At 35.6% G+C, this 7372-nt stretch overlaps 1 pseudogene; it reads left to right on the top strand.

Moving 5' to 3' along the window:
* The first annotated feature begins 1590 nt into the window (after positions 1 to 1590).
* On the top strand, positions 1591 to 6716 carry LOC141511027 (small nuclear ribonucleoprotein F pseudogene; annotated as a pseudogene).
* The last annotated feature ends 656 nt before the right edge of the window (positions 6717 to 7372 follow it).

Here is a 7372-nt window from a genome sequence, read left to right as displayed (position 1 = left end):
ATATAATAAGGAAGCCCTTACAGATCCTGACAGATACTGGTTGGATGACCCTGGGCAAATCACTTGGCTTCCCAGTGCTCTAGGCAACTCCAAAGACTGTCAGTTGTGGGGAAGATACTGACAGGCATTGGTAGAGGAAGTTTCCTTATCCAGGGCTACCTTGTATTAATTAAATCATATGTTCAGTCTATGCTCCTGCCCCTCTCCATAGCAATATAGATCTAGAATTAGAAGGGGTCTAGAAGGCCATCTAGCTCATCCCTTCCCAACCCTAATTTTACAGATGAAGAACTTGAACACTGAGGTTGAATGATTTATTCAAGGTTACACAGGTAACAAATGGAAAAGTTGGAATTTGAAGTCAGGGTTAGTGACACCAGCCCTGTGCCATATGTGGGACAAAGGAATTGCCCTTAGTCATTTTGATAAACACATCTCTCCTCCTGTAGGATTATGTAGGGTTATCCTGTTGGTATCTGACTAAGAATACAAATGTAAATCCTGATTGGTTCCTAGTGGTAGGGCATGACCTGAAGTGGCAGGTTGCCTGGGAATCTTGGGTAAATGGATGCTAATGGTCCATGTCACCGCTCCTTTAATGGATAGTTATAGATTGGTCCCTTTTTTTCATCTTCTTATCTTTTTCTTTTGTACCATTCTCCTGTAGTTTATCTCCTTCCCTTAAATGTTTTAGAAGCACTTCAAGTCAACTTTTAACAGGAACAAGTGCTTGCCAGGGTGATCTGAGAGTCTCCGGACCCCCAAGTTGGTGACTCCCTGCTGTCCTATTTTTCTTTCTATGTACAGGTCATTCATTTATCCATTCAATGAGCATTTATTAAATGCTTTCTATGTGCTTAATGGGTTTTCTTTGATAAAGCATAGATTTGATTGTTGGATATACAAAGGCAAAAAAGTGAAATAATCCTTATTTTAAGAAAGTTATATTTTTATTGGGGAGAAATAACATGTAAACAGAAAATTAAATGTAAACATATATAGGAGGCAAAATAATTTTCAGGGGGATGTCCATAACATTTGGAGGGATCATGTAAGTTTTTTACAGGAAGTGATATTTTTTCTGATCTTTCACAGGAGATAGGGAATAAATGGTATGAAGCTGACAAGGGAGCACTTTCCAGGCCATGAAAAAGGTAGAAAGGAGGAGAGTGGGATAGTTGTGTCTGTTGATAGCAATAGATAAGTCATTTTGACTAGAAAGTAAATTTGTTCCTTCAAAATCATACTGGAACATGAATAGCTCAAAATACAAAACAAAGGAATTGATATTTTCTCTTGGAGGAAAGAAGAAAACCACTGGAGTCTTTTGAGAAGAGGAATGACATGGTCAGGCAGAGACCTTATAATAAAAAAAGAGATGATATGAACAGGGAAATAGTAGACTTCCTAGAGAATTACATGTTGACTATGTATCTCTCTCTCTCTCTCTCTCTCTCTCTCTCTCTCTCTCTCCATATATATATATATATATATATTTTATATATATATATATAAAATATATATATATATATATATATATATATGTGTGTGTGTGTGTGTGTGTGTGTGTGTGTGTGTGTGTGTGTGTAATCCCTGCTACTGAGAAGCTGAGATCCACTGAGGTTCTTGGATCTCATGAGTTCTGAAATTCTGAGCTTCAGTAGGATTAAAGATGATAGAATGTTCATATTATCCAGGACTAACATGTGAGTGCCAGAAATGGGATAGGCTTTCTAAGGAGAGGCAAACATGCCCAGGTTGGAAAGTGATGATATTTACTTATCCCTTATAATGAGTTTACCCATCAATCCCAAATCATTCTTGAATGGACTGACAATAGAAGCTAGAGAGGGTGAAGCTTAGTGAGGAATGGAGTACAAAGGTAGCCAGGTGTCTGTGGATGGCTACATGAACATATAACTTGAAAATATGGAAGAATGTGTAGATAGTACTGTTTGAAAACCTTGGTGACAAATCTTTAATTAGTCCTTTATATCAGGTGTGTTGAAGAGGAAAATGAGAGAATAATATCTTTTTTGTGGTAAGGGGAGAAATTTTTTTGTATATTTGTAGAAATTAATGGATTGGGTGAGGAACATTTCCACCTTAGGTGAAAGAGTGAGATAGTCTCAAAAAAATAAAAATAAATAGGCATATAATTTCCTATTTCCTACCTAATGTATGAAGAGAGATATTAGAATCTAGCCTTCTAGAAACAACAGGATGATTCTTGGGCAGCACCAACCTTGGGGGTTGTCTCAGTAACAATCTCAAAGTTTTAGAGTTTGGAAATTGTAATAGATTGTAAAGGGAATTTCTTAAGCAGTGGCCTCTTTGGAGGGCAGGAGGAGAGTCATCCATGCAGATATTGGAATTAGAACACCAATGTCATGCTTTGAACAAGAGGTAATGGGTCTTGATATCTTTATTATGGGATTTATTTAAGTAGTGGTAGGTCCTCTTAAATGGGTGGGCCATCTAGTACACCAAGGAAATACAAATCCCCCAAAGCATTCTGAGTTTGGGAGAGATGACATAGGACCTTTCAGAAGATCCAAGAACTCACTGGATTGTTGGTTTGTTGCCTTGATGGCACCTCCAAGTTCAGTTCCCTCCTAAGGGGAACTCTAATGAGTAAGTAATATATTTTCTGTATGTGCTCTTGTGAGCCCTTTGTATCTTCTGAATTTTCTAAAGCAATGAAATAAAAGGCTGTCTTCCATTTGGTATGTTCTGGTCACCTTGAGTGCCTATACAAGTTCTGTGAACCATATCTGTGGAAATGTAAGTATGGGCTATATTTGGAGAGTTTCTTAGAATAGATAACAGGTAGGCAATAAACCAAAGAGAAAATGACCCTTTATAGTTAGGCCAGAGCTGGACTGAATTATGTGAACCTAAAGTTTGAGAGGTCCTTGAGTCATGGGTTATACTTACATATTCACAAATATGACTCCATTTTACCTTTCCAGTTTTATTTCACATTACTTCCTTTCATGGTCTCTTTTGTATATTCCTGTCAAACTGACTCACCTGAATTTCACAGAATTTCCCCTGTTTCCCTATCAAAAATGCATTTCCTTACTTCATTTTATTCTCAAATTCCTTAATGATGCAGCTTATGTTCCATCTCTTATTGGAACCTTTTTTGATGCCCCTTGTTGTTCCTCTTCCTTCTCAATCACATTTATATATAATGTGGATATAATGGTGGATATAATGATGATTTAGAGTCAGAAAGACAGGGTTTGAAGCTTGTCTCTCACCTTTCTAGATTCCTTGGAACAACTCACTGAACCTCTTTAAGTTAAGACAATCTTCAGCTTCCTCATTTTTTGAAATGAGGATAATAATAGGTAGTACTTCAGGAAGTTATTACTAGGGTCATATGAAGTGATACATGTAAAACACTGCAAAACTATGAGCTATTGTTATTACCTTTATCTGTTTACATGCTGTAGTTTCTCACTCTCATTCCTCATAGAAGCTTCTTGAAGGCAGGAATTTTTTTTTATTTTTCAGATCTCTGTAATCCTAGCATATAACAGAATATATCATATATATATATGTGTGTATATATATATATATATATATATATATAGTATATGTAGATTGTAAATACTTACTTAATAATAATTCCTGGTGGTATAAAATACTGCCAGTTGATAGTGTCCAGACTATCCAGCACCAAATAGTATGCCATAGGCTTCCTAAGGAGAGATTTACTAGATGGAAACGTAGATTCTTCCATGTTTTTCACTGAGTTATATGGTAACTCAGATCATGATGATAAATGTTAGACAACTAACTCTCAAATCCCACTAATCACTTTTAAGATTAAGATCCATTATTAGCATTTTCTCCATTGCTGTCTTAAGTTTTGACAATTTGCAAAACTATATGATAATCCTCTGTGTGTGTTTTATTAAGTTGCTTTTTCTGACTATGATTTTCCTGGCAAAGATACTGGAATGGTTTGCCATTACCTTCTCTAGCTCAATTTACAGACATGTGTTTATAAAAATAAGGAGACTGAGGCAAATGGAGTTAAGTGCCTCGGCCAGAGTCATATAGCTAATAAATGTCTGAGGCCAGGTTTGAAATTAGGAAAATGAATCCTCTTGCCTCCAGGCCCAACACTCTAGTCACTGAACCAGCTAGCTGTCCTAATCTGTAGCATTTGTCAATATATAAAGTGAAAATGTTCACACTAAAAATTTTTTTAGAGTTTATTTTTAATGTATGGAATAAACAAGCATTTCTATAACATAATATAAAAATATAATTGCACACAAAACTGTAAATCTATTATGAACAACTTGCTACTTTAAATATATAATAAATCTATCATGTAAATTCTTTTTCTTCTACTTTTTCTATTCCTTTCCCAAGATGATTATCATTATATACAAATATATATATAAATATATATATACATACATGCATAAAATATCTATCTTCCTATCTGAAATCATTTCATGCCTACTTCTATTTATCAGTTCTTTCCTTGGATGCAGAGTATCTTCCTTTGTAGCTAATTTTAGTATTTATAATAGTCAAACAACAATATTATTTTAATAATATGGCTACAGTTGTCTCCAGCACAGCCCTTATATACTCCATTATTAGTCACACCTCTAAGATTAGTACAATCTTGGAAATTTTGCTTCCTGGCCTCTAGTGAGGGCAGGGGGAGGGTAAACATTTTTGCTTTTTTATTCTTTGTTAATCCTTTTGGAAATATGTGATAAACATAACTAGACTTCTGATCTTTGTAAAGGGACTGAATGGTGCCACAGTGCATGGGGTCAGGAAGACTTCATCATCCTGAGTTCAAATTTCACTTATTAGTTAGGTGACCCTATTTAACCCTGTTTGTCTTATTTCCTCATCTGTAAAGTGAACTGGAGAAAGAAATGGCCAACTACTTGACAGCAAAACCCCAATAAATTTTATGATGACTGGGACATGACTGGGGCATGAAACAACTTAACAACAAAAGTCTCTGTTATAAATTAATCAGATGAGGTAAGTTAGAGGTCATCTATTTTTCTTCAGGAGGGCCTGAAAACATCTCTTTTCCTCTTAGTGGACTTGTTTGATAACAGGAGACTTGAAAGAACATTGGATTAGGGAATAGGAGTCCTGTATCCTAGTCAAGTCTTTTTCTGCAGACATTATATTTTCTGTAGTAAAATTGAAGATGCTTATTCTGTATATGACATTCTCTTCTATTCTTTAATAAAGCATGGTATGGGAGAGTCCTCTGGTCACAGGTTCATCCTCTCTTTAGCTATACAAACTTAGATGATTTTTTTCTTCTTTCTGATAAATCCTAGGGTTATTATGAGGACCAAATGACATAATATTTTTTTGAAGTCCTTAGTTTTCCCATCAGTTTTCCCATCCTTAAAATTGTAGAGTTGAATGGTGGGGGGGAAGGTAGGAGTCATTGGAGTCTCTTCCAGCTCTAATAATCACTGTATATTGTTTCATCTGTGCCTATATGTAGATATGTTTTTTCTTTTTCCAGTGGAAATGATATGTAAACTAACACATTTCTTTCAGAAGAAATACCTTAGAAATGTTGCATTCTTCATATTGGAGCTAAAAGAGAAGTTGAGTTGAGAACAGGTAAAAGAAAGGAGGAAGGAAGACAAAGGAAAAATAAAAAAGGATGACTTAGGAGAGGGAAGTGATACTTTGCAAAAGGGAGAGAAAAATCCAAAAGAAGAAATGACCTCTTCCTATTTTGCTATCATGGAAACTGGCAGCTGTTTTGTTCCTACCACCAAGACTTAGGTCATAGAATCAGAAAATGGTGTTTGTGATTGAGCAGGTGTAGGTGACTTGGGAAACTAGGGTGTGGTGCCAAAGGGTTGAATGCTTTGTTTGCCCTTGGTGGTTTTAGGATTGGTAGTAAATTTCCATCTTAGGATCATTAGCTTGGAAAGGCACCATGAAGAGCCACGGAAACCATTCCCCTACTTTCTGGCCAGATCAGACCTGGAATAAACATTACACATTTCTCTAGCATCTTAACCTTAAAAAGATGATTTCCTTTCTTTATATGTATGTATGTATGCATATGAATACACAAAATGATTTTACAGGGAGCTTTTCTTTAAACATATCTACAGATATATGACTTTACAAGTCATTTTTAAAGTGTGTATGTGTGTGTAACTTTTTCCTGGTCCTAATTTTTGGAGTCAGTTGAGGTCATACCATATCTGAGGCACAGGGTTAAGTGACTTACTCTAGGTGGTAACTTTGGGTATAGAATCTAGTCCTCTAAATCCTATGTTCCTTCCACTGAACACCAAACTGAATGAGATATATTTGACCTTTTTAAGGAGAAAGAGGAAAGGGAAAAGACACCCATACAATATTCATTATGTACCAGGCACTGCCCTGAATGCTATTTAAAATATAATTTATTTTCTCCCAATTATATATAAAATATTTTTAGCATTTTAAAAAAAAGTTTTAAATTCCAAATTTTATCCCTTGCTCCCTCCACTCCTCCCTCCTTGAGATAGTAAGCAATCTGATAAAGGATATATGTGTGTGTGTGTGTTTGTGTAATCATGCAAACCATTTCCATAGTAGTTATTTTATGAAACAAAGCTCAAATAAGAAGGGGGAGAGAGAGAGAGAGAGAGAGAGAGAGAGAGAGAGAGAGAGAGAGAGAGAGAGAGAGAGAGAGAGAGAGAGAGAGAGATGAAAGAAAGACAGGAAGAAAGATGAAAGGAAGAAAGAAAAGAAGGAAGAGAGGAAGGAAGGAAGAGAAAGAAAGGGAGAAAGAGAGGAAGGAAAGAAGAAAAACAAAAGGAAATAAAGAAGGAAAATGGAAGATAAAAGAAAGGAAGGAAGAGAAAAATCATATGCTTTCAGTCTGTATTCAGACACTATTTCTGGAGGCAAATAGTATTTTTCATCATATGTACTTTGGGATTATATTGGATCATTGTATTGCTAAGAATATCTAAATCATTCAAAGTTATTCATCACACAGTGTTGCCATTACTGTATACTGTTCTCCTGGTTCATCTTACTTCACTCTGTATCAGATCTAGTTTATGCAGAATTTTCTGAAACTTGCTGGGTTTTTTTTATGGTATAATAGTATTCCATTACAATCATATACTACAACTTGTTCAGCCATTCCCTAATTGATAGGTTGCCCTGCCTTGTGCTTTTAAAAACAAATATTATCTCATTTGGTCCTCACAACAACCCTAGCATGTAAGTGTTTTGTTATCTTCATTTTACAGTTGAGGAAACTAAGGCAAATAGAAGTTAAGTGACTTGCCCAGGGTGACACATATTTGAACTGAGGTCTTTTGAGCTCTCTCCATTGTTTTCCATT

Source organism: Macrotis lagotis, chromosome 2 (genome assembly GCF_037893015.1).
Source record: "Macrotis lagotis isolate mMagLag1 chromosome 2, bilby.v1.9.chrom.fasta, whole genome shotgun sequence".
In the NCBI taxonomy this organism is placed as follows: domain Eukaryota; kingdom Metazoa; phylum Chordata; class Mammalia; order Peramelemorphia; family Peramelidae; genus Macrotis; species Macrotis lagotis.
Note: the sequence above shows the minus strand (reverse complement) of the source record. Positions and strands in the feature narration are given on the sequence as shown.